This window comes from Sminthopsis crassicaudata, chromosome 1 (assembly GCF_048593235.1).
Source record: "Sminthopsis crassicaudata isolate SCR6 chromosome 1, ASM4859323v1, whole genome shotgun sequence".
Taxonomy (NCBI): domain Eukaryota; kingdom Metazoa; phylum Chordata; class Mammalia; order Dasyuromorphia; family Dasyuridae; genus Sminthopsis; species Sminthopsis crassicaudata.
In genome coordinates, this window is record NC_133617.1 from 435024651 (window position 1) to 435048175 (window position 23525).

Consider the following 23525-nt stretch of genomic DNA (forward strand, 5'->3'; position numbering starts at 1 on the left):
GATTATGTCGATGTGGGCACCCACTTCACAAATCAATCAAGAAGCTTTTATTAAGTGCCTGATATGGAGCTAATACTGTGCTGAGCATTGAGAATTTAAATACAAAAGTAAGATAGACCCTGCCCTTAAAGAGGTAACCTTGTGGAGAGACAGAAGATGTTCACAGGGAAATAAATATAAGATCCATACAAAAACATAATACACAAAGATGGAAGAGTCACTATCACTGTAGGAAAAATCAAAACAGGTTTCTTGAAGGATATGGATCTTGAGCTGAGTCTTGAAAAGAGAGAGGTTCCAAGAGGTAGAAGTGAAGAATTAAAATATTACAGAAATGACAAGAAAGTATGGGCAGATGGGGAGAGACACAATCTGAACAAAGTCACCGAGGTGGGAGATGGAACATGGTGTAGTAAGAATTCACAAGATTATTGCGAATCATAAATCCTCCACATTTTTATGTGTTGCTGTGACCAAAAAAAAAAAAAAATCATCACCTAACAGCCAGACTTTAGAAAATGAACTTCTCTGAACTCAGCTCAGCTAGTCCATCAATGGATCCTTTCCAATTTGGTAAGACCTTCCTGAACTCAATGGCATAGCCCTCATGAACTCAAAGTTGCCTCCAAACTATGATAAGAATCAAAAGAGTACTTTTGAAAAAGATCTTAATATTAACCAGAACAAAATGTAATTCAAATGATAAACCTAGCATGCACACACAACAATAATGATAAATATGTTTTATACTATAAATTATACTAAAATATTTTTTCCTTATTTTGTCATATATTGTATAGAGGATGTCATTAGAAACATATAGGACCAGAAAAAAAAAGATGGTGAGTCAGTCACATGACCAGAGGAAGCGATAACTATTGGTAGTCTCATTGGCATTCTCCCAATACCAAAAAAACTAGAAGACTTCCATGATATTGAGCAAGTCCCCCAGAAGGAATGTTCATAGAAATTAAGAAACAAGAATCACTTCAAGATGATTAGTGACAGAAAAGTTGTAACCTGCAAAATTCATGATTCAACTATTCTGTAGAACAATTTGGAACTATGCCCAAAGGGCTATAAAATTATGCTGATCCTTTGATCTAACAATACCACTACAAGGCATGTATCCCAAAAGAGATTTTTTAAAAAGGAAAAGGATTATATGTACAAAAATATTTATAGCAGCTCTTTTCTCAGGACAAAAAATTGGTAATTAAGGGAATACCCATCAATTAGGGAATAACTGAATAAATGGTATTATGTGATTGTGATGGAATATGATCGCTTTATAAGAAATGAAGAGCAAGATGCTCTCAAAAAAAAAAAACCTGAAAAGTTCTCCATGAGCTCATGCAAAATGAAATGTACTTTCTATAAAGAAATAGCAATATTATGGGATGATTAGTGTGAATGACTTTGCTTTTCTCAGCAACATAATAATTTAAATCTTTCTGAAGGACATATGATGAAAAATGCTATCCATATCCAAAGAAATAACCAATTTTGTCTGAATATAGATTGAAGCATATTTTTTTACTTTATTTTTCTTGAGGGTTTTATTGGGGGTCACGAAATCTATGTTTTCTTTTATATCATAACTTTTATAGAAATGTTTTGCAAAATTCACATGTGCCTTCTTCTCAGAGTGGTTGGGATAGGGAGGGAGGGAGGGAGGGAAAAAAATCCAAAACTCAAAATTTTAAAAACAAATGAAAAAAATTGTTTTACATGTAACTGGGGGAAATATTAAATATTAAGCTAAAAATGTCTCCAGAGTTCAAAAAGTATTCACATCACTGGAATCACAATACAATCAAAGGAAAGAGAACCATCAGCTTGGAATTACCTATAATTACAAGTTGACATGATTATAATTTACATTTGATTATATTTTATAATTAAAAAAAAACTACCTATCCTATAAAGGCCTCAACACATCTTCATGTTCCCTATCTTAATTATTCCATACAGAAATCCCAGAGGTAGGTAGAAAGATGTGATAATCATGGGTTAGAGTAAGTTTCAAGATTACGTAATCCAAGTATTGCTTTTAATTGAAAATGAGCCTCAGAACTAAGGTGTCTAAATTTCCATAGGAAGTTGGAGACTGAACTCAAAAAAGAGAATGGCCCAACAGATAGAATCTAGATTTGGAAGTTTTTAATTCCCTCATGGAATCCAAAGCTGATTGAAACCCTGCTTTTCCTTAATTCAACTCAACAAGCATTTATCAAATAGTAAATTTATCAAATATTGAATACTATATGCCAAGTACTATGCTTGGGTATTGAGGATATCAGACAAAAACCAAAAATTTGTGTTCTACTTGAGGGAAGAAGAAGATTCACATTGAAGCAAATGAGCAATATGTGATTTGCTTCTGCAACTACAAAACTCAAAAGTAATTTTGTGGAGAAACACAAATAACTGAGAATAGGGAAAGATCTTATATAGGAGAAGGCAGTTGAGCTGAGTCTTGAAGGGAAATAGGGATTCCAAGAGGCAGACCTGAAATAGGGGAGCATTGTAGACATGGAGAAAACAATATGTACAAGGTCATGAAATCATGAAGCATTTGATTTTCTCTTTCTGACTCCTTAGAAGGAAAATTGCTGCAGAAAACATCAGTCCCTTTGAAAACTACTTCTCCAACAAACTCTACATGAGCTCCCTGTTACATAATAGCACTCTCAATCCAGCAATTTGGGGTGACTTTTAAGCTCTATCCCTCTGGAAAAATCTGATAATAGTTTATGTCATCTTCCACAAGCGCCACATGAAGAATTTCCATCTTTCAAACATCTTTCCTTCACAGATTGATAAAATATCAAATGAGCCTCAAAGCCCAGATCTAGTCCAATCTGTACCTGCACTCAATCTCCCTGACTGAACAAACAATTTGAAATAAACAAGTCTTTCCTTGAAATTCCTATTGAGGAAAAACCCACTCCTCCTCTAGAAAGACTAACTATTAGGAAGTTTTCCCATGCATTGATTTTATATTTCCTTTCCACATAACAGCCTTCAAATACTAGAAGAAATCAGGTTAAGTGATACCCAGGGAAATCACTGTTTCCCTAGCATGATACTCTACAATTCATAGTTTCTCAATAAATTTCTGTTACTGTTGTTGATGTGGATGAAGACGAAAATGGTAAAAACCAGTTCTAGGAACAACCACCCTTTGAGTTCTACTTTTCATATCTTTCTCTTGAAGCAAAATCTACAATTGAATGAGTTCAGGAAGTAAAGCTAAAGAAATGGGGATTTTAGCCAATGTTCATGACATTGCTGACCAGGCTTATTGGAAAGACAATTGTGATGTCTCTCTAGATGAGAATTTCTTAAACTTTTTCCACTTGTGACCCCATTTTACAAGAGAAATTTTTACATGACCCATGGTATATAGGTATATAAAATATGTATAAAATCAAACATTTACTGATAATAAATCATAATTTCATGATCCTCACATTCATTTATAAGATAGGAATCACAACCCACAGTTTAAGAAATTAGGGTCTAGATGATGAAGTTAAAGGCATGGATGTGTGACCTTCACTCTGAACCTCTGTTCCTCCTTTGGAAAAGAAAGGTTAGATTAGGTTCCATCTAAGGTCCCATCCTGCCCTAAATGTATGATGATCTATGTTCTATGATCTAATATGATTTGCTCTTCTCTCACTCAAATAATTCGAGTCACTTTTCATATAGGTTTAGCACCTGACACTCTTTACAAATATTACAAATATTTGACAAACCTCATAGGGAATAAAACTCTCTTAGGTGCAGAATTTCTACAGAACCCAAGAAAGAGTCACTCATAAGAGAAACTACTGACTGGGCTTTTTCTTAGTAGGAAGATATATTTATTAAGCATGAACAGTCAAGTAGAGTCTCCATTCATGTACTTGAGGTTAGGTTCTGTTGGAATACAGATTTAGGCCTATATAGGAACTCTGTTGATAAACATATCTTTCCTCAATTATTTTAAAGCAATTAAGTAATTAATCCTCAGCTATTTTTTAAAATAACTAAATCATTTCAAACAGCATAATTAATTGAAAGCAATTTACAGACTTCAAGTTCAACATATCCTACCCATTAAAAACACAACTGTTTTCTTTAAAGCTACAGTTATTCATGTAAATACTAAAAAGCACAGAGAATAAATCTGCTGTGCCCTCCATCCATTTAATTCTTTCATTTCAGTAGCCCTCAGCTGCTCTGGATCAAACCCACAGTGTCCTTTCTTAGCCAGGAAAAGGGAGAAGAGAGAGACGACCCAGCTCTGTCTGTAAGTAAAGCCAATGATTCCAGGATGCTCTTGGATACCACCTGAGCTCAGTACCATAGGGAATTGAGGGAAGCAGAGCAGGAGTAAAGCATTAATGTTAATTGAATGAACAAGTGGTACATCTACCCATGAATGGTTAATAAGCTCCCTGAGGGTAGGTATAGTGCCTCATACTCTAGACTACTTAGCATAGGGTTACCATCTACACAGTAAGTGCTCAATACAGCTTTGTTAAATGAAGGAATAAGTATTCTCTATTCCTCCCAGTAAGACAGAAAGCTTGTTTATGTACCTGCTTTATGCAAAAACCTGTACTGAAAAAAGACCAGATGAGCAGGACAACTTTAAAAGTTTTAAGTTAATCTTATTAAATACTTGAAGAGTAAAGCAAGCAATACTTAATAGAGACTTGAAATTTCATATACAATTCTTTTTTGCTGTTCTAGTATGTATATGCAAATGCCAATTCTATTTGATGTTTATTATATTCAGAACAAAAATAAAATTAAAAACAGAAAGAAAAATCCCTGTATTGACTAGGTAGTCAGAGTAATGTGGTGACCAACTCATCTTTTATACTATGAGGTCTTAATCAGTTTTTGTACCAAGAAAATTTTGTCAGTCTAGTAAAGTCTGTGGATTCCTCAAGATAATGTTTAGTACTAACAGTCATAATTGAAGAAAATGATGAATTCCAATTAGAGGTTAGTGAAAATAGAGATTTTTTTTCCCCATGTACCACCTCCCTAATCTGAAATCTGTGTTCAGAATCTCAGTACTATATCTTAAATCTGAGATAAGATTTTAATAAAAACAATTGATCAACTTAAAATATTAGGGTAGTGGAAAATTATAAAGATAGGAGTTGAAGGGCAGTTTCTGGTACTTAGTGGTGATGTAACCTCAGCAAGTCCTTTAATCAGTCTGGGACTCAATATTCTTACATATCAAAGGCAGATCATAATATCGGCACTATCCAATTCATGCAGCATTTTAAAAGGAAGTTTTAAAAGTGCTAAAGGAAACATTTTAATAAAATAAATGTAAATGATGATGATGGCGATGGTAGTGATAATGGTGATGATGAAGATGACAATTAGAAAATGAAGGATTGTACACTGATACAGAGCTGAATACACAATGGAGCTTTATTAGAATGCTGGTCTTGAATAGGCTTTCCATGTCACAGAATGAAATATGCTATACATCATCTTGTTTATAGAAAAGATTTGACCTATAGTATATCTCAATCTATGATATAATGAGGTGTCTTCTTTTATAACATTTATTGATATATAAGCACTCGCTAGATTTCAATGCAAAAGCAAAAGCCTTCAGTGTCATCTTCTTGATTTATTTGTACATTGGGTGTAAGTTGGGAAGAAAATACATGGCTGGTAAGGGTCCATACAAATGTGCTCTCTCTTGTTCTCTCTATCTCTCTGTCTCTGTCTGTCTTTTTTTTTTCTCTCTCTCTCTCACATATACACACTTTGTGTGTATATACACATATATACATATAATACACACACACATATATATATATATATATATATATATATATAATTGTGTTATAAATAGACAGGTCTAGCTCTGCCTCTTTTATATGTCTGCCTCTCTGTCTGCCATACACACACACACACACACACACACACACACACACACACACACACAGAGGCACATGCAATATCTTAGATACATTCACGTACAAAAGCGTACATAGACACGCACAAATGCAAACCCATGAACTCACGTACATGAAGCACAAATATATCAGACCTCACATTCCTTAGGTACACATATACCCATGGAATTGTGTTTCAGGCAAGAATGGTTATTGTAGCTCCATGGGAACCAGAGTCAGCTAACTGCATTGCACAGTTGGACACGACTCTATCCTTCTACCCATCCTCCTTCCTAAAATGAAAAACAATTTTAAAAAGCAGGCTCCTCTGGAATTCAGGGAATTCAGGGAATTGCCTTGGTAAGGGGACCAAACTAAAATTCAGAGACTGGTAAACTGAGGGAGACCATAGTATACTATAGGATCCAATGAATTCCGCTACCAGAATTAAATTCCACTTGGACATTGAATTGCCTTATTAGTGAAAGGTTCAGAATAGTCCAGTCTGTGAGAAGCATGAACGTTCCTACTCAAGGAATCACGAGCCATTAAACCAGAGAAAATCACTGAATTTAACATCATAATAACTGCAATTCTTAAAGCAATAAAGGTCAGTGGGTTGTCATTATATGGTGCCTTTTCTTCCCAATTTCCCCTTTCTTCTCCCTATCTCAGGGCCGTGTTCTCTAGGCAATCTCTACAAAGGGCAACCTTTTCCAGAGACCTATAAGAATGGTAGCCCCTCCTTTTTCCCTCTGTAAAGTCACCCAAGTTACTCAGAAATCTTCTCCTTTGGCTCTCTCACATATTTAATATCCTCTTGCACATAGCACAGTAAATTTAAAGTTAATGCCTAATCAATGTTTGTTGAATGAAAGCATGGATGAATGAATGGCAAGTGATTCCTCATTTCTTCCTGGAGAAGCTCATGACTTCTCCTTCCTTTGAATCCCCACTCTTTCTACTGCTCAGCCTTGGAGTTCGGGTCCTTGGATCTGACTACAATGATTAAAAAGATTTCTCTCCCACTTACAAATCAGAAAACTAGACATTGTTACCTGGTAAGATCCAGAAGATCATAAGTCATAGATTTAGAGCTAGAAGTGACTATAGAAGCCAGATAGTTGAAACCCCCTCATTTTACATACAAAAAAACTAAGGTTGAATTAGAAGTTAAATGACTTGTTCAAGGTCACGTGAATATTTATTATCAGAGGCAGAATTTGAACTCAGGTCTTCTGCCCCAAGAACCCAATACTCTTTCTAATTATTTAAAAGCTCATCTTCTTCTCCTTTTTATCTTGGAGAAACTTACAATGAAGACACTATGATTTAATAGCATAAATCTATACTATGTTCAGGCCATTATCTTAAATGCTAGGAACACTGTATCAAAAATAATTTTTAAAAGCTGTCCTTGACCTCAAGGACTTTACAATTTAATTGTATACTCACTATGTATTTTCCCTTAACTGTTTTTTTTTTTAATTATAGCTTTTTATTGACAAAATATACGCATGGGTACTTCTCCCCTCCACCCCTTCCCTAGATGGCAGGTCATCCCATACATGTTAAATATGTTAAAGTATATTTAACTTTTTTATTATTTCTTTTTAACACACATTGCTTTATTAATCATGTTGGGAGAGAAAAATCAGAGCAAAAGGGAAAAACTATGGAAGAGTTAAACAGAAAAAAAGAAGTAAACATAGCATGTATTGATTTACATTCAATCACCATAGTTCTTTTTCTGGATGCAGATGGCATTTTCTGTCCAAAGTCTATTGGGATTGCTTTAGATCATTGAACCACTGAAAAGAACCAAGTCTTTCATAGTTGATCGTTGCAAATTCCTGCTGTTATTGTATACAATGTATTCCTGGTTCTGCTTGTATTGTTCAGCATCAGTTCATGTAAATATTTCCAGCCCTTTCTAAAATCAGCTTGTTCAAAATCAATTGTATAGAACAATAATACTCCATTACCTTCATATACCACAGCTTGTTCAGCCATTTCCCACTTAACGGACATCTACTAGTTTTCCAATTCTTCGCTACCATAAAAAGAGCTGTTACAAACATTTTTGCACATGTGGGTCCTTTTCCCTCCTTTATGATTTCCTTAGGATACAGACCCTGTAATGTCATTGCTGGGTCAAAGGATACACAGTTTTATAGCCCTTTAGGTACAGTTTCCAGATAGGACCCTTAACCATTTAATCCTTTGTCATAGTCAGTCCACCATCTTGATGTTGACTGTTTAAGAGAAGCCATCTGAAACAGGGGATAGAGTGCCAAGCCTGGTATCAGGAAAACTTAATCTTTCTGAGTTCATGTCTAGCTTCAGTTATTTATTAGCTGTGTGACCCAGGGCAAGTCACTTAATCTGGTTTGCCTCAGTTACCTCATCTGTAAAACAGTTAGATAAAGAGAAGGCAAGACACTTCACTTTCTTTGCTAAGAAAACCCCAAATGTGGTCATGAAGAGTTGGCACAGTTCCAACAGCAACAACATTTTTTTGTCTTTTTTGCTAAGGCAACTGGGGTTAGGTGACTTGCCCAGGGTCACACAGCCAGGCAGTATAAGGGTCTGAGATCAAATTTGAACTCAGGTCCTCCTGATTTCAGGGATAGTGAAACTATCCCTGAAATCCACTGAACCACCTAGCTGCCCTCAGCAACAACATTTTAAAGTAGATGGTTTTTTGTTTGATCAAAACATGTGATTTATTAGGTTTATGCATTGTTTATATATTAAGTGAAAATCCACAGTTACTCTACAATTTATGTTTTGAGTCATTTAGAGACACTAAGCTTTTAATTAAATAGACCACATAGCCAATGTCAGAATCCAGACTTGAACCCAGTTCTTCCTGATTCCAACACTGATTTTATATCAACTGTCTCTCCTTAATAGATTAACCTTCTATACTAGTCATGACCAAGATGGACAGCTAAGTCAATAGGTAACTTGAGAGGGATCAAAGGTTAGAGTGATACAAGTCATTCTACTCACCACAATTCCTCCCTGATAGATCTTGGAAAATTCACAACTAAAATAAGTTGGGAGAGACTGCTCTGAATAAATCATGAGCTTCCAGAAACCTAAAATCTGGCTTTGGATCCCCAGCTTTCATACTCTTTACTCTGCTCTGCAAACTCAGTCATCATTGTAGTAACCCCTCTCTAAAGTCCTTTTTTCTCTCAGCTTGAAAAAACTCCAATTTGGTTATTGTTCATTATCCCCCCATTTAGACAATTTTCAACACACAGTGGAACCTTTAAACAGTGTGAACAATGTTGTCAATCTTTCTGCACGCTGGCTCCGCAAGACATTAAGAGGTAAATTTACTGCTCAGCGGGAGGGGAATTAGGAACACAGTTTCCATTAATAGTAACCGGAGAAGCAAACTTGTCCCCTGGGTCTGGCCCTGGGAGCATGTGCAATATAGCCCAGCACAGCTGCACCCAAATGTGATGCTGAGGCTGAGTAAGGCACATGAGGTCACCAAATCTGTCATCTCTCCATTGGGGACTAACAATTGTAAAGTTTTTGTCTTCCCTCAAACCACAGGGATGGAGGAGAATGGTTCACTTCCACACTTCTTGCTGATTTTCTATTTCCTCCCCCAATCAAGAATGGTTTCATTACAGTAAGACAAAGAGTCCCAGCCTCAGAATATTCCATCAGCCAACTGGAAATCGTTATCTTTCCAATGCAAATCTTGCACTAGAGCAAGGCTAGTCTCAGAATACCTATCAAGCATGGAATAATAAGAAGTAATGATAGTTCATTTATGTAACACTTGAGTTTGCAGAGTAAATTGCTCAAAACAACCCTGTGAGGTAAACTTTATTAACTTTATTAATCCATTTTAGAATTGGAGAAACTGAGACTCAGATTAAGTTGCTTGCTTCTGATTATGAAGTAAATGACAAGTAGGATCAAGGGCTAGGACTTACTTAAAGCCAGGTCTTCCCACTCTGAATGATCTATGTATTCACATGCTAAGTCCCCACATCAAACCTTTACTTATACAAGATACTCTCTTTATCACCTATTGCCTGCTCTTCTTATCAAATACTTATCATTCTACTTGCATTATTATTTAATTATTTCATATCTTACATTCTTCCCTTCCCATCTAGAATGTAAGTCTCAGAAGGGCAGGATGCATGTCTGTCACTTCTATATCTATATATCCTTTAGAGGCAGCAGGGCAGAGAAAATAGAGAGCTGATCTTGGAATCAGAAAGACTTGAGAATTGATTCTTTTATTTGACACGTACCGATTCTGTGACCATGGCCAAGCTACATACCCTCTTAGGCTCCAGGCAACTGCTGTTGCCATTCTGTACCCATGAAAGGACTTTCCACACTGAGTCTTCCCTAAACCAAGACTCTCACACAGACAACATCATAGATCTGGGCACTATCGTTCCTTTCAACCTCTCCTCTCCTCCCTCCCTGACTTTTCTCTGTAGTATAGCATTCCATTACAGACTTTCCATCAATACTTGGTGAATGAACAAATGAGTGAATGGATGAATGAATACATCAATCGTTTTGGATTATCATTTATGACTCACTTTTTTTTTAATCTTTGCATTGTTTTGTCATTTTACAATTGTGTCTGACTCTTTGTGACATCGTGTAGAGTTTTCTTAGCAAACTAGAGTGCTTTGCCATTTCCTTGTCCAGCTCATTTTACAGAAGAAGAAACTGAGGCAAACAAGGTCACCCAGTCAGTAAGTGTGTGTGGCCAGATTTGAACTCAGGAAGCAGAGTTTTCTTGATTCTACATCTGGCACTCTATCCGCTGTGTCACTAGCTGCCCCTTTTTTTTCTTTACAGAGGAGATCATTGAGTCAATTGTATTCTGATTTACACATGGGCTACCATGCCTGGTTGTTGTTGTTGATTTTTTTTTCTTTTCACTTAGCAGAATTGATTTCTTCATCCTTAATATATCACTAAGTGAGCCAGCATGGTTAAGTGGAAAGAGAGCTAAAGTGGGACCTGTGTTCAAGGTCTGACCCTCTCTAGCCACTGAACTTTTGACAAGTCTTATAATTTCTTTGAGGTTCAGATTCCTCAAGACTGATTATTCATCTGCCATCTTTCCCATCACTTAGCAAGGGAGCCAGCAAGAAGTAATAAAAACCACAATACAGTCAGAGAACATGATCAAAAGTCATAGTTCTAGCACTTTTTACCTGTGTGACATCATGTGATGGCAGAGAAAGCATAACAATTCTGGATCCAAGGAACTGGGTTCAAATCTCACTCCTGACATATACTATCCAAATGACCTTGGGCATGTCACTTCTTAAATCTTCTTGTATCAACTAGGTAGTTCAATAGATAGAGCAGTGAACCTAAAATCAGGAAGATTTAAGTTCAAATCCAGCATTAGACACTTGCTGTGTAACCCTGGACAACTCAACCTCTGATTTCATTTCCTGAGCTTTTAAATTAGAATAACATCCAGAATTGTTGTAATAATATAATATTTATATTATAATGTATATATACATATATATACATTATAATATAATAAGATAATATTTGCAAAACACTTAACATCATCCCTAATACTTAATAGTCATAATACACCATACTTAATGGTGACTTTCTTTCTTAGGCCTTAATGTCCTCATTTGTAAAATAACAAGGTTGGTTTTCTTAATATTGAGGGTTCATACATTTGGGAGTTTTTTAAACATTAAATATTTTAAAATTTTAAAATATGTTATTAATTATATTTCAATATTATTGGTTTCTTTTGTAATTCCATAAATTTCCTTTTATGCATTTAAAAAAACAATATTCTGAAAAAAAGGTCTATAGAATCTATCAAATTGCAAAAAAAAAAAAAAAAAAAAAAAAAAAAAAAAGTCCCAGGAACATAAAAAGGTTAAGAACCCCTGGGCTGAATGATTGCTCTAGCTGCTTCCAGCTCTGAGATTTTATGATTCTATATATTTTCCAATTTCTTACTTAGAAATTATTGCCTTCTCCCCTTCTCTGTCCTACTCATAGCCCAAGGATTTGCACAGCTCTCTTGTGCTAAAAAAGATTTCTCTACCTCCCAGAATTCTGGGAAGGACATTGTTGGCATGTAATATATCGCTAAAAACAATACTTCATCTGAGACCAAGGACAATTTATGGGTGACTTGACCAGAAAAAATGTTGACCACAAATTTTTTTTCCTAATTTATAACACACACACATCCCTGAAAAGAAACAAAAAAGGTTGGAAAACACTTGAGAGCATTAACAATTAGCTAGGTACATTCCCAAAATAATTTATCACTCTTTTATCACTGGACTGATCATTACATGGTTTAAATTCCCTTCTAACAAGCCCCATGTCAACAATGGGGCAATGAAAAGACAAGAGAATACAAGACAAAAAGTCAGGACCCAATACTGAATGAAGGGAAATGTCACCCAAATTCAGGCCCTTATCATCTGTCACTTAAACTATGAAAACAGTCCCCTAATTTGCTTTCCTTTATCCTTCACACAACTACCAAAATAAATGTTTTGAGTCACAAACCTAAATATATTATCTCACTTCAAAAACAATCTTCAATGGTTTCCATTGTCTATAGGATAAAGTACAAACTCCTTAGCCAGGATATCTTCACTTACCTCTCCAGCCTTATTTTATATTATCCTCCTTTTAATTCTCTTATTTCCAGTTATAATCAATTGTTGTGGTAGATGAAAGATGAAATGACTGAGGAAGCAAAGGTTGGATCTTCTGAGCAAATCAATTTATTAAACAATTGCCTAACAAATTGGAACCAGACACCTTCCTCAGCTTAGGGCTGGACCTCAAATACAGAGGGAGACTGACTTTTATACACTAAAAACAAATAAACAAATAAGGCCAATTAAATTAAAGGAAACAATAAAACATTAGGGAATCAGATTCCCAGTTGAATGAAAGATTAGGAACTTACCAAGTTGGGGGGGGAAGGGAGCAAACAGGCTTATCTATTGCCCAAACTTGGATATCCATATTCTTTTTCAATACCTTTGCCCATCCTGAGCAAATAAGAGACAGCATGCTGTATGCAAGTAACAGTATATAGATGTGTTCGGCCAAACCATAGCATACATGAAAAAGAATGATATAGAATAAGCATGGAAAGATAGACTGCAGCCAGATTGTCAAAGAACATGAAAAGGACCATAAGGAGAACACAAAGCCATGCAAAAATATGTTAGGGAGAAAAGAGGTACCATCAACAAGGAAATCTTGAACCTGATCACTTTAACTCTGGGGGAAAAACTTCTCTAGGGCAATAAATAACTCAGAAATTTAAAAATTCATAGTAACTGACAAATGCAGAATGGGACCTTCTCGACAACTGACAGTCTTAGAGTCAAGTCATGTTGAAGTCAAAGAGGTTAAAGTGATCTGTCTGGAGTCACACAGCTAGTGTTTGTTCCCATATTTGTCAAAACTGAGAATCATACCTAAAACTTCCTGAATCTGAGTCCACCTCTTCATCACTGTATAACTTGCTGCCTTTCTGGAATAAGAGGTGGGTCTAAAATGCTGCAAATTCTCAAACTTGATAGATGCTGAAATAGGACTAATGATGATGGCTCATCTTGCACACTTAGTAACTACTTAGGAAAAGAAAGACATCTGAATAATTCTAAAAACTGAATTTGATCAAAATTCTAAGATTCCTAAATTGGTTGTACATCCCCTGGGTGGCAAAAACAGTTTAAAACAGGATTGAGTCCAGCCTCTCCAAAGTGAATTAACAAGTGCAAAGAGGTCCTCAAGAGAAAAAGGTGTCATGTTCCCATTATCCTTTAGGTGATTTTCTTTCTTCTAGTTCTGGCTTCTTTTTGTAGGTTGTTTTGTCTTAGTGGGTCATTTGGGAGTTCAAGGCAATTTCACTTAGTTGGTTTGAAGTAGCACAATGGAATAGAAACTGAGGGATAATTTCCAATTGATGGCAAGCTAAAAGTACTATACATAGTTCATGGACACTCCCCCCTCAGGTGAAGCTGCCTTCTCCTGGCCTACATTGCCACAAAATACACAAGGATAACTTCCCTGTGGAATAAATATCATTATTATTTCAAATGAGATAACACATAGCATGTTGCCAAGAGCTATGCAAATGCTATCTATCATCATCATGATCACTATTGTTGTTATTGTTCCCATTTTATAGATAAGCAAACCAAAGTCCAAAAAGATAGATTTACCTTCAATCACTCAGCTAATTCAGGGCAGAATTCAATCTTCAACTGAACACTCCTAATACCAGAGTTAATTCATTTTTCACTGCACTGCTTCTGATAAGTATAGTCTTTCTCCAAAGAGAGTAAGTGTTACAAGAATAAAGACAAGAGAAAACACTTCTGGGAGATTCTTCCTCATACAAAATTAATTGTAACTAGACAAGAAAGAAGAACTTTTGTGGCATATGATAGATAGAATACTGAGCCTCAAATTAGAAAGAGCTGAGTTTAAAGTCTGATCTCAGTTGAAATTGTGTCCTTAGACACCTATTAGCTGTGTCCTACAGAAATTATCCAATTCACACCCTTTATTTGACAGGAAAGAAAGTTGAAAGAACCCCAGAGAGTTAAATGATTTGATCAAACTTAAACATGTATTAAGTGCCAGAGAGAGGATTTGAACTCAGGCCATATTCAGTGCCATGTGACCTTCTCTATTTTCTCTTAGTAAAATGGGGACTAACACCTCAAAAGATTATATGCAATCATGCATGCAAAAGAACTTCTAAATCTAAACATTATATAATGTTAGCTATAACTGATTGTTATTTTTCTGTGGGTCACCTGCTAGACTACAGGAATTGATGATCTCTGTAGAAGTCTTCTTGACAATGGGATACATTAGGATGGAATTTTACTGGCATTCATTCATTTGGCATTTCTAAGCTGTCATTCTCTAAGATGGCAATAGTCAGACCCTACAGAGATCTTCATTCTTTTTTCCTTTTCTCCTCCATCATCAGGCCTCCATGGTTCACTCCAGTCCTTCCTTTTAGCATTTTTCTCTCTCATAAATATTTGCAAAAAGTCAGGCTGCTCTGTTTCATTTTATTTTCACGCCTTGTTTTGCCACCTTCTTAGTTGAGCTGATTTGACATAAATATTTATGTGTAGAAATATGTTCTTGCAATCCCCGGTGTTCTCTTATCCTCAAAATCCCGCAGGGAAGTCTTTGGAAACTCCTACTAACATGGCACCAGATCACCTGCCTTCAGGCCTCAATGAAAACTGGGCCACACATTCAGTTTTAACAAATGCCTGATGGGGTTGTGCTTATTGAGTACTGAGAAGGGGGCCAAAATTATGGAAACTTTCATGGCGAAACATAAGTAGAGGGTGGCAGTGGAGGAAATGGCTATGAGTGCAATATCAGCCTTCATGTTTCTTAATTATTTTTCATATATATTTAATAATGATATTTTTCTACAAGCATATGTCTTAAATATAAACAATGGGCATGGATGCTATCATTTCCTGATTAACATTAATGTTTTTCTAATTACTCTCATTGTTGGTATGTATTTGCATAACACTTCCAATTTTTTCAAAGAGATTTCACATATTTCACCTCATTTGATCTTTCCATGAATCCCATGGCAACTACAGTCAGTTTGATGATACAGTGGATGGAGCACTGAGCCTGGAGTCAGGAAGATCTGAATTCAAAAATGGCTTTAGATATTTACGAACTCTATGACTCTGGAAAAGTCACTTAAGAAGAGCAAAATTTAACTTCAGTCTGTCCCTGTTTCCTAAATTCTAAAATTGGCTTAATAGCACCAATGACAAAGAGTAATGATGAGGATAAAATGAGACAACATTATAAAGGACTTAGCATAACATCTGACACATAGAAGATGTTTAATAAATGCTCATCTCCTTCCTTCCATAAGTATTTATTAAACATCTACTAGGTGTCGGGCATTGTTCTAAGTACCATATGCTAAACCTATTAAAATAGCTGTCTTATTCCATGTAGCTAGAGACAGCAGAAATAAAGCCATAGAGTAGAAGGAAATATGGTGAGATGGTAAGAAAAATAAGTTTAGAGTTAGAAGAACCTGGTTCTTCAATTACTAGCTGTATGACCTTAAGCAATCATTTTGGTTTTTTTTAATTCTATTTTCCCCAATATGGAAAGGGGTCAGGCTAGATGATCTCTAAGGTCTCTTCCAATTTTAAATCTAAAAAGTAACAAGGAGATAAGACTTTGATTCATAAAAGACGGGGCTTTCTAACAACAAGAACTGAGCAGCAACAGAATGGGTTGCTTCATGAGGTAATAATAATATCAAGCATTTGCATATTATTTGAAAATATGCAAAATGTTTTACTTGGTCTTCTAATAATCTAACAATAACCTTGGGATGTAGGTGTTATTATTGTACCAATTTTACAGATGAAGAAACTGAGGCTGACAATAGTTGAATGGCCTGCCTAAGTTGAGTAGCTAAGGAGTATCTGAGGCTGAATTTGAATTCAGCTCTTATTGACTTTTAACTAAATTCTACAGAATTTAGAGGAAGGAGAAAATGAAAAATTAGATATGGATTACTTTACAAATAGTTAAAAATTTCAAAGGTACTATTATTTTCATTATTAATTACTAGTAACAATACATAGTAACATAGTAACAATCATATTATCAGTACCACTTAGAAAACATGTGTAGATAAATGAGCAAATAAAAGTGACAGGGAAGGTTCCTTACCAAGATGGATATAGTGCTGTGCTTGGATTTAGGAAGACCAGAGTTTAAATCTTTGCTTCAATTATAGTGGACAAATTACTAAAACTCTGCCTCAGTTTCCTCAACTGTAAAATGAGGATAATAATAACACCTACCTTAAATAGTTGTTGCAAGGATCAAATGAAACATTTGTAAAGCACTTAGAACAGTACCTGAAATATTGAGAGCACTTAAAACATGCTTTTTCTCTTCCCTTTCCTTCAGATCCCTTCCCTTCCCTTTCCTTCTCTTCCCTTTCCTTTCACTTCATTTCCCTTCCCTTTTTCCAGTTCCCTTCCCTTCCCTCAGAGTCATAAAGTCAGTATATAGCAAAAACAAAACCATTACTCCTCCCTTACTCCAAGATCAGAACTCTACCACTCACCCTGAAATAGCATATCTATAATTATCTATATCTATATCATCGATATCTATATCTATGTCTAAATCTCTCTGTCTTTGTCTATATATATGTATGTGTATATGTATGCATTTTTATGTACACAAATACATATATTTATGTACTCTTAAGGAATAAAAGGATTGTAACTTCTACTTCTTTTATATAAATCCTCTCTCTAGCCCCAACATACTCAAACTAGGAAGTACTCAGTACAGTGCATGTATTAAAAAATCTCAAAGAATATCCACTAAAGGAAGCACTCATTAAAAGGACCAATACCCATACAGTCCCCACTCCCACAAAATTCTATTCTCTATCTGGACTGCATCCCGCCCCATGTGGAGTTTTGTTTAAGGAAATGAAATCTGGCAAGAGCCACTGTACCAAACTGCAGTATAAGCCAGAGAGAAAACCCCATCAGCTCACACAGACAGTGAATTCTATTAGCTATTCCCAGCCATAGGACTTTATCCATGCTGTTGGGGATTCCCTGAGAGGACTGCAAAGATGCAGGCGCTCAACTCAACCAATTACTCACCAGCCCCAGCCCTTCCATGCTGACAAGCATCTCTGGCTCACAGAGAGGTCTGAGGCTGCTGTGTCTTTGTTGGGGAAATCAGAGCCAGTGATTAAAAATACTTTGGGTACTGATAGCAACAATCATACTAGTAATTAATAATGAACAGTAACAGTAGTAGTACCTTTGAATTTGATTTTTTTTAAATTTGTAAAGTACTCCCATATCTAATTTTTCATTTTATCCTTTCTCTAAATTCTGTAAGCTATATTGTGTAAACATGATTAGTCTCATTGTACAGGAGAGGAAACTTGAAGCAGAAAGCAGAAAATAACTTGGCCAACATCAAACATGCAGTAAACAGTCAAGCTGAAATGTTAATATGGGTCTCCACATATCTAATCAAGTGTCCTAATCTAAAAATCACAAAATAAATGTGCTGTTCCCTTAAAATTTCCAACATTTTCCCCAAACTTCAGGCATCTTAGAATTTTCACATAATGTCATCTTGGCAATACTGTAAATCCTAAATGTCTAAATGATAGGTATCCCTAAATTTAATAAATTCTTAAACTGTGTAAGCTTAGCAATATCCTTATTTTATATTTGTTTTTCTACATAGTGGGTGTTCAGAATTTTTTTCTTCCAGATTTGTGATTTCAATACTATACTGGACAGACATTCTCTCTAGGAAGTCAGATCAGCACTTATTCTTTAATTCATCATCTTAGAGAGTTTCCTGGGGGCCCTGGGAAAGTTTCCTGGTTTGCCCAGCAAAACTAAACTATCATATGTCTAAGTTAATATTTGAAATCAGGGATTTTAAAGTAAAAACACTATCTACTACTAATTAATTGATTCCTGGACAAAGCTATCATAGGTTTCTGTTCAGAGAATGCCTATGTTCTTAGCTCAACCCTCCCCATATTTTTCAGATGTGGAATCTAAGGAAGAATGTGTTAAATAGCTACCCAGATGACTGTCTGGCCTTGGGAGTGACCTAGATGCTCACTACCATCTCTGTCAATAAAAGGATACACATTTTTTGTTTTGGTGTTAATTTTTTTAAAGAAAAAATTTTTAAGTAGCACTAATTTCTCCTAACATTTTTCTTCAAAAATTGATTTTTAAGATTCTTTTTTTTTTAATATTTTGAGTCCAGATGCCCTCCCTCCTTTCTATTCTTCTCCCACCCATTGGAAAGGCAAGCAAAATGATATTAATTAATTAAATATGTAAAATCATGTAAAACATATTTCAATATTAGCCATATCATACACAAAAAATGAAGCAAGAATATTATACTTAAATTTTCACTCAGTATTCATCAGTTCTTCCTCTGTAGGTAAATAACAATTTTTCATCATGAGCCCTTTAGAATGATTTTGAATCATTTTATTGATCAGAGTAGCCTAGTCTTTCACAGATGATTACTATTACAACATTGCCGTTAATTTACACGATAATTTCCTGTTTCTTCTCTCTTCATTTTACATTAATTTATATAAGTATTGTTATGTGTTATCTGAAATCACCCTCCTTATTATTTCTTAGAGCACAATATAATAATATGCTATGACTTGTTCAATCATTCCCTAATTGATAGATATCTTTTCAATCTCCAATTCTCTGCCACTAAAAAAAAAAAAGCTACTATAAGGATCTTTTTCATTGATTTCTTTGGGATACAAAACTGTTCATAGCTTTTGACCATTTATTAATTGGGGAATGGTTCTTACTTTTAAAAAATGACTCAGTTCCTTGTATATTTGATTCATGAGGCCTTTATTATAGAAACCTCTGTAAAAATGTTTGATATCACTTCATTGTTGATGGTAGTTTTTAGCAAAATGTAATTAATCTGATTATCTGTCTATTTGGGGCTTTGCTTTGTCTGAGATCATGATTGTCACCCCTGCCTTTTTTTAATTTCAACTAAAGCATAATAGATCCCACACCAGCCCTTTATTTTAACTGTCTTTCTGTTTCAAATGTGTTTCTTATAAACAACATATTGCTAAATTCTGATTTTTAATCCATTCTGCTGCCTACTTTCATTTTATTAAGTAAGCTGATCCCATTTAAATTCATGGTTATAATTACTAACCTTGTATTTCCTCCAACCTATTTTCTTCTGTTTACCCTTCTCTCTTTTTATCCTGTCCCTCTTCAAAAGTCTGTTTTGTATCCAAACAATGTTTCCCTTAATGTTCCTTCCCTTTTATCACCGTCATCATTTATCTTTTCCCTTTCCTCTCTTATTTTCCTATTCCTATAGTCAGCTAAATGTGTATATATACATTCTTTCCTCTTTGAACCAATTCCATTGAAAATAAGGTTCAAGTATTGACTATCTGTATCTATTTTACATTCATTATAAAAGGTCTTCCTTGCAAACCTCTTATGTGAAAAAAATTTCCCCATTCTACCTCTCTCTTTTTCCATCTCCCAATGCATTCCATCCCTTTTTATTTTGGAGGGGAGAGAGCATCTGAACATAATTAATTCACACTCATGCCCTCTATCTACATAGACTTGTTCTAAATGCCCTAAATAATTGTTGTTAGGAATTATATGTATCATCTTCCCACAAAGAAAAATAATGTTAACTTTATTGACTCTCTTATGATTACTTTTTCATGTTGACCTTTTTATCCTTTTCTTGAATCTTGTGTTTGAATGTCAAATTTTCTATTCAGCTCTTTTCATCTTTTCAGCTTTCTTTTCATCAGGAATGCTTGAAAGTCCTCTATTTCATTAAATATCAATTTCTCCCTGAAGTATTATACTCACTTTTTCTGGGTAGGTTATTCTAGCTTATAATCCCAACTTATCTAACTTCTGGAATATCATATGCCTAGTCCTTCACTTTTTTAACATAAAGGGTGTGTTATTTTTTTCTGGTTGCTTATAAGATTTTTCTTCTTGATGTGGAAGCTCTAGAATTAGGATATAATATTCCTAGAAGTTTTCATTTTGGGCTCTCAGAAAGTAATGATGGAGCCTTTCAATTCTATTTTACTTTCTGGATCTAAGATATCATGGCAGTTTTCTTTGTCAATTTTCAGTTCTTCTGAATTACAAATTACTCCAGAAGAACTCTATCATTCTTATCTAGTTCTTTAACTCTTCCAGGAATTCTTGTTGGGCTTGGTTTCAATTAGCATTTTTTGAGGTTTTGTTAGCTCTTTTCACAATGTTTTTTTCTTAAATCTTGGTCTTCCCTGCCACCATAGTAACTTTTTATAACCAAGTTCTTTTTATTTTGCTATTCTTGGCTCACTTTTCAAGAATATTTCTTTACTTTGAACTTTATGTTAAAGTTTGTCTCTGCTAACCTGGGGATGGGGAAGTACTGTGCCAAGTATCAAATTTTTCTATGCTGCTATTTTTCAGATCTAGTTCAAGAAGTCTGCAAGTTTTTGGTGCTTTCAAGATGATTGATCCTGGGAAAGGTGTGGTCACTACTATCCTCATCTGTGCTCAGATCTACATCAAAGAAGCAGGGGTCTGCTCTTCTGCAATCACAACTACTAGTGCTCTTCTTAACCCTGGAATTGTGCCCAGGGCTCCTTCTCTCTTGTGACCAATTATAAACACTTCTGTCTCCAATAATTGCAACCCAGAGCTTAATGGGCAATAGAGTTGCCAATCACTGTCAGCTGCAAATCAATGCCACCAAAGGATCCCCTGTAATGCCTTTCTCATTTGTTGTTTCATTCTTTTACCATCACTGGACTAAGGGACATGAAGCTGCTTCCCCCATTGCTGTGCTCCTGCCATGCTCAAGGTCAAGACCCACCCTATAATCACAGACCTCTCCTGGAAACCTTCTAAATTGAAATTGCCTTGAAAATTGCCTGACTGACATTTTGTTGGTTCTGCCACTCAAACATATGATTTGAAGAGGCTTTTGTTCGAGTTGTTTGGAGGAGAATGTTGGAAGAATTTAGCAGAGTGCTTCTTGCAATTTGTTATCTTGATTCCTCTCTTCTTAGAATCAAATTGAGGGTTTAAAGTATTCTTGTCTCTATAAATTAGAATCAATCTGTGACACAATTTGTTATAGAACTTAGACCCACCCAAGCAAAGCAGGCAATTCAAGAAATGTAAAAGATGTAGTTTCTGCCTTCAAGGGGCATATAATCTATTCATGTAAGTAAGACTGACATACTTTTTATTATGTGATGGAAAATACTAGTTTTCATTTCTTTCTTTATATTTCAAAACCAGTACATTGCCTACCATACAATAAGTTTAATAAATGTTTATTTAAATGATAGGCAGAATATTTGTAAAAGGCTTCACAGAAGAAAAAGTAGAGATAGAACTGGACTGAAAGTATGGATAATATATAAATAAAAGGGGAAAGTATCCTAGGTCAAAGAAACACAAGAATTAATAGAGTAGACAGAAAGGGAGAGACTTAGAGTGAGCAAAACACCTAGAAGGAATGTGGTAATTATTTAACACACCTACTTTGGATTATTTCCAAAAGAAATGAAGTACAGACCAAGGAGATTCTTACAGATGTTTGGTTCTTTGCCCCATGATGCAGTTTTATTTTAATCCAATACGACAAGTTGCACCTCAACCAATAGTGCTGATTAGGGATCAAATAATTTCAAGGTCACTTGGGATGGCAAGCATAGCAGGAGTTAGTACTTGTAAAGTCATTTAGTCATCAAAATCTCTCTCTCTCTCTCTCTCTCTCTCTCTCTCTCTCTCTCTCTCTCTCTGTATATATATTATATATTTATACACACACATATACATATATATGTATATATATATATATCTGTATATTTAGATACATAGACATATAGATAGTTCTCAAGATATGAGATATAAGGTAGAGAGGAATAATCCAGAATTGTCCAAGGTTCTAGTCAAAGATTCTAAAGGACATTCAGGCAGAACTTAAATAGAAGCATTAAGGCAGTAGGACTTTTAGAATGCCATGGATCATAGCAACCAGAAGTGGTCCTTGACATTAGTTTCTCTAACAATTTCTTAAATAACTTCTTTTGCCTTCTCTATTCAGGTATCTTGGACCTATGCATTCAGTTCCATAATAATTTTCCTATTGTCTGCACTTAAAGGGCTCTCATTTATGTCTTTATGACAGAGTAATAGGATCTTAGGTCTGGAATTTAAAGATCATTGAATCAAAGTATCATAGATTTAGACCTCAAAGAAATTTTAGAGGTTATCTAGTTTAATACTCTCATTTTACAGATGAAGAAACTGAGTCTCAGAAAGGCTAAAAAACTTTCCCAACATGAAAACAGGTAGTAAGTTAAAGAAGAGAGATTTGAACCTGGGACATTTATCTTCAAATCTAGTAGTGTTCATTCCAGTGCACACTCCCTCAAAGTATTATCTCAAACTAGTAATCTATCTATGTCATTTGGCAAGGCTATGTATTGGGACAGCTAGGCAGTGCAATGGAGAGAGTGCTAGGATTGAAATCAGGAAGACAAATCTTCCTAAGTGATCCTAGGCAAGTCATTTAACCCATTTGTCTCACTTTCTCACCTATAAAATGAGCTGCAGAAGGAAATGGCAAACCACTCCAGTATCTCTGCCAAGAAAACTCCAAATTGGGTTATGAAAAGTTGGACATAACTGTAATGACTGAAAAACCATTAAAAAATAGTCTATATCCTTGAGGAAGACCAAGAAACTCAGTGAGGAGTCCAAGCCACCTGTGGCTCCAGGCCTCCTCTTAAAACTGGGCAGAGATTCTAATTTCAGGAACTCATAGATTTTAATCTAAAAGACATCTCAGAGGTTAGGGAGTCCAACTCCTGAAGAAACTGAAGTACAGAATAGTCCGTGATTCAATCAGGGTCATAGACTTAGTAAATTTCCAAACTCTTGATTCCAGTGT

At 35.3% G+C, this 23525-nt stretch overlaps 1 protein-coding gene and 1 long non-coding RNA gene across 2 annotated transcripts in view; both read right to left on the bottom strand.

Annotated features, from left to right (window-relative positions):
* The window catches only part of SHISA9 (shisa family member 9), a 450272-nt gene that overhangs the window by 194845 nt on the left and 231902 nt on the right, over positions 1 to 23525 (bottom strand).
* The window catches only part of LOC141550200 (uncharacterized), a 40483-nt gene that overhangs the window by 2794 nt on the left and 14164 nt on the right, over positions 1 to 23525 (bottom strand). The window lies entirely within an intron of this gene.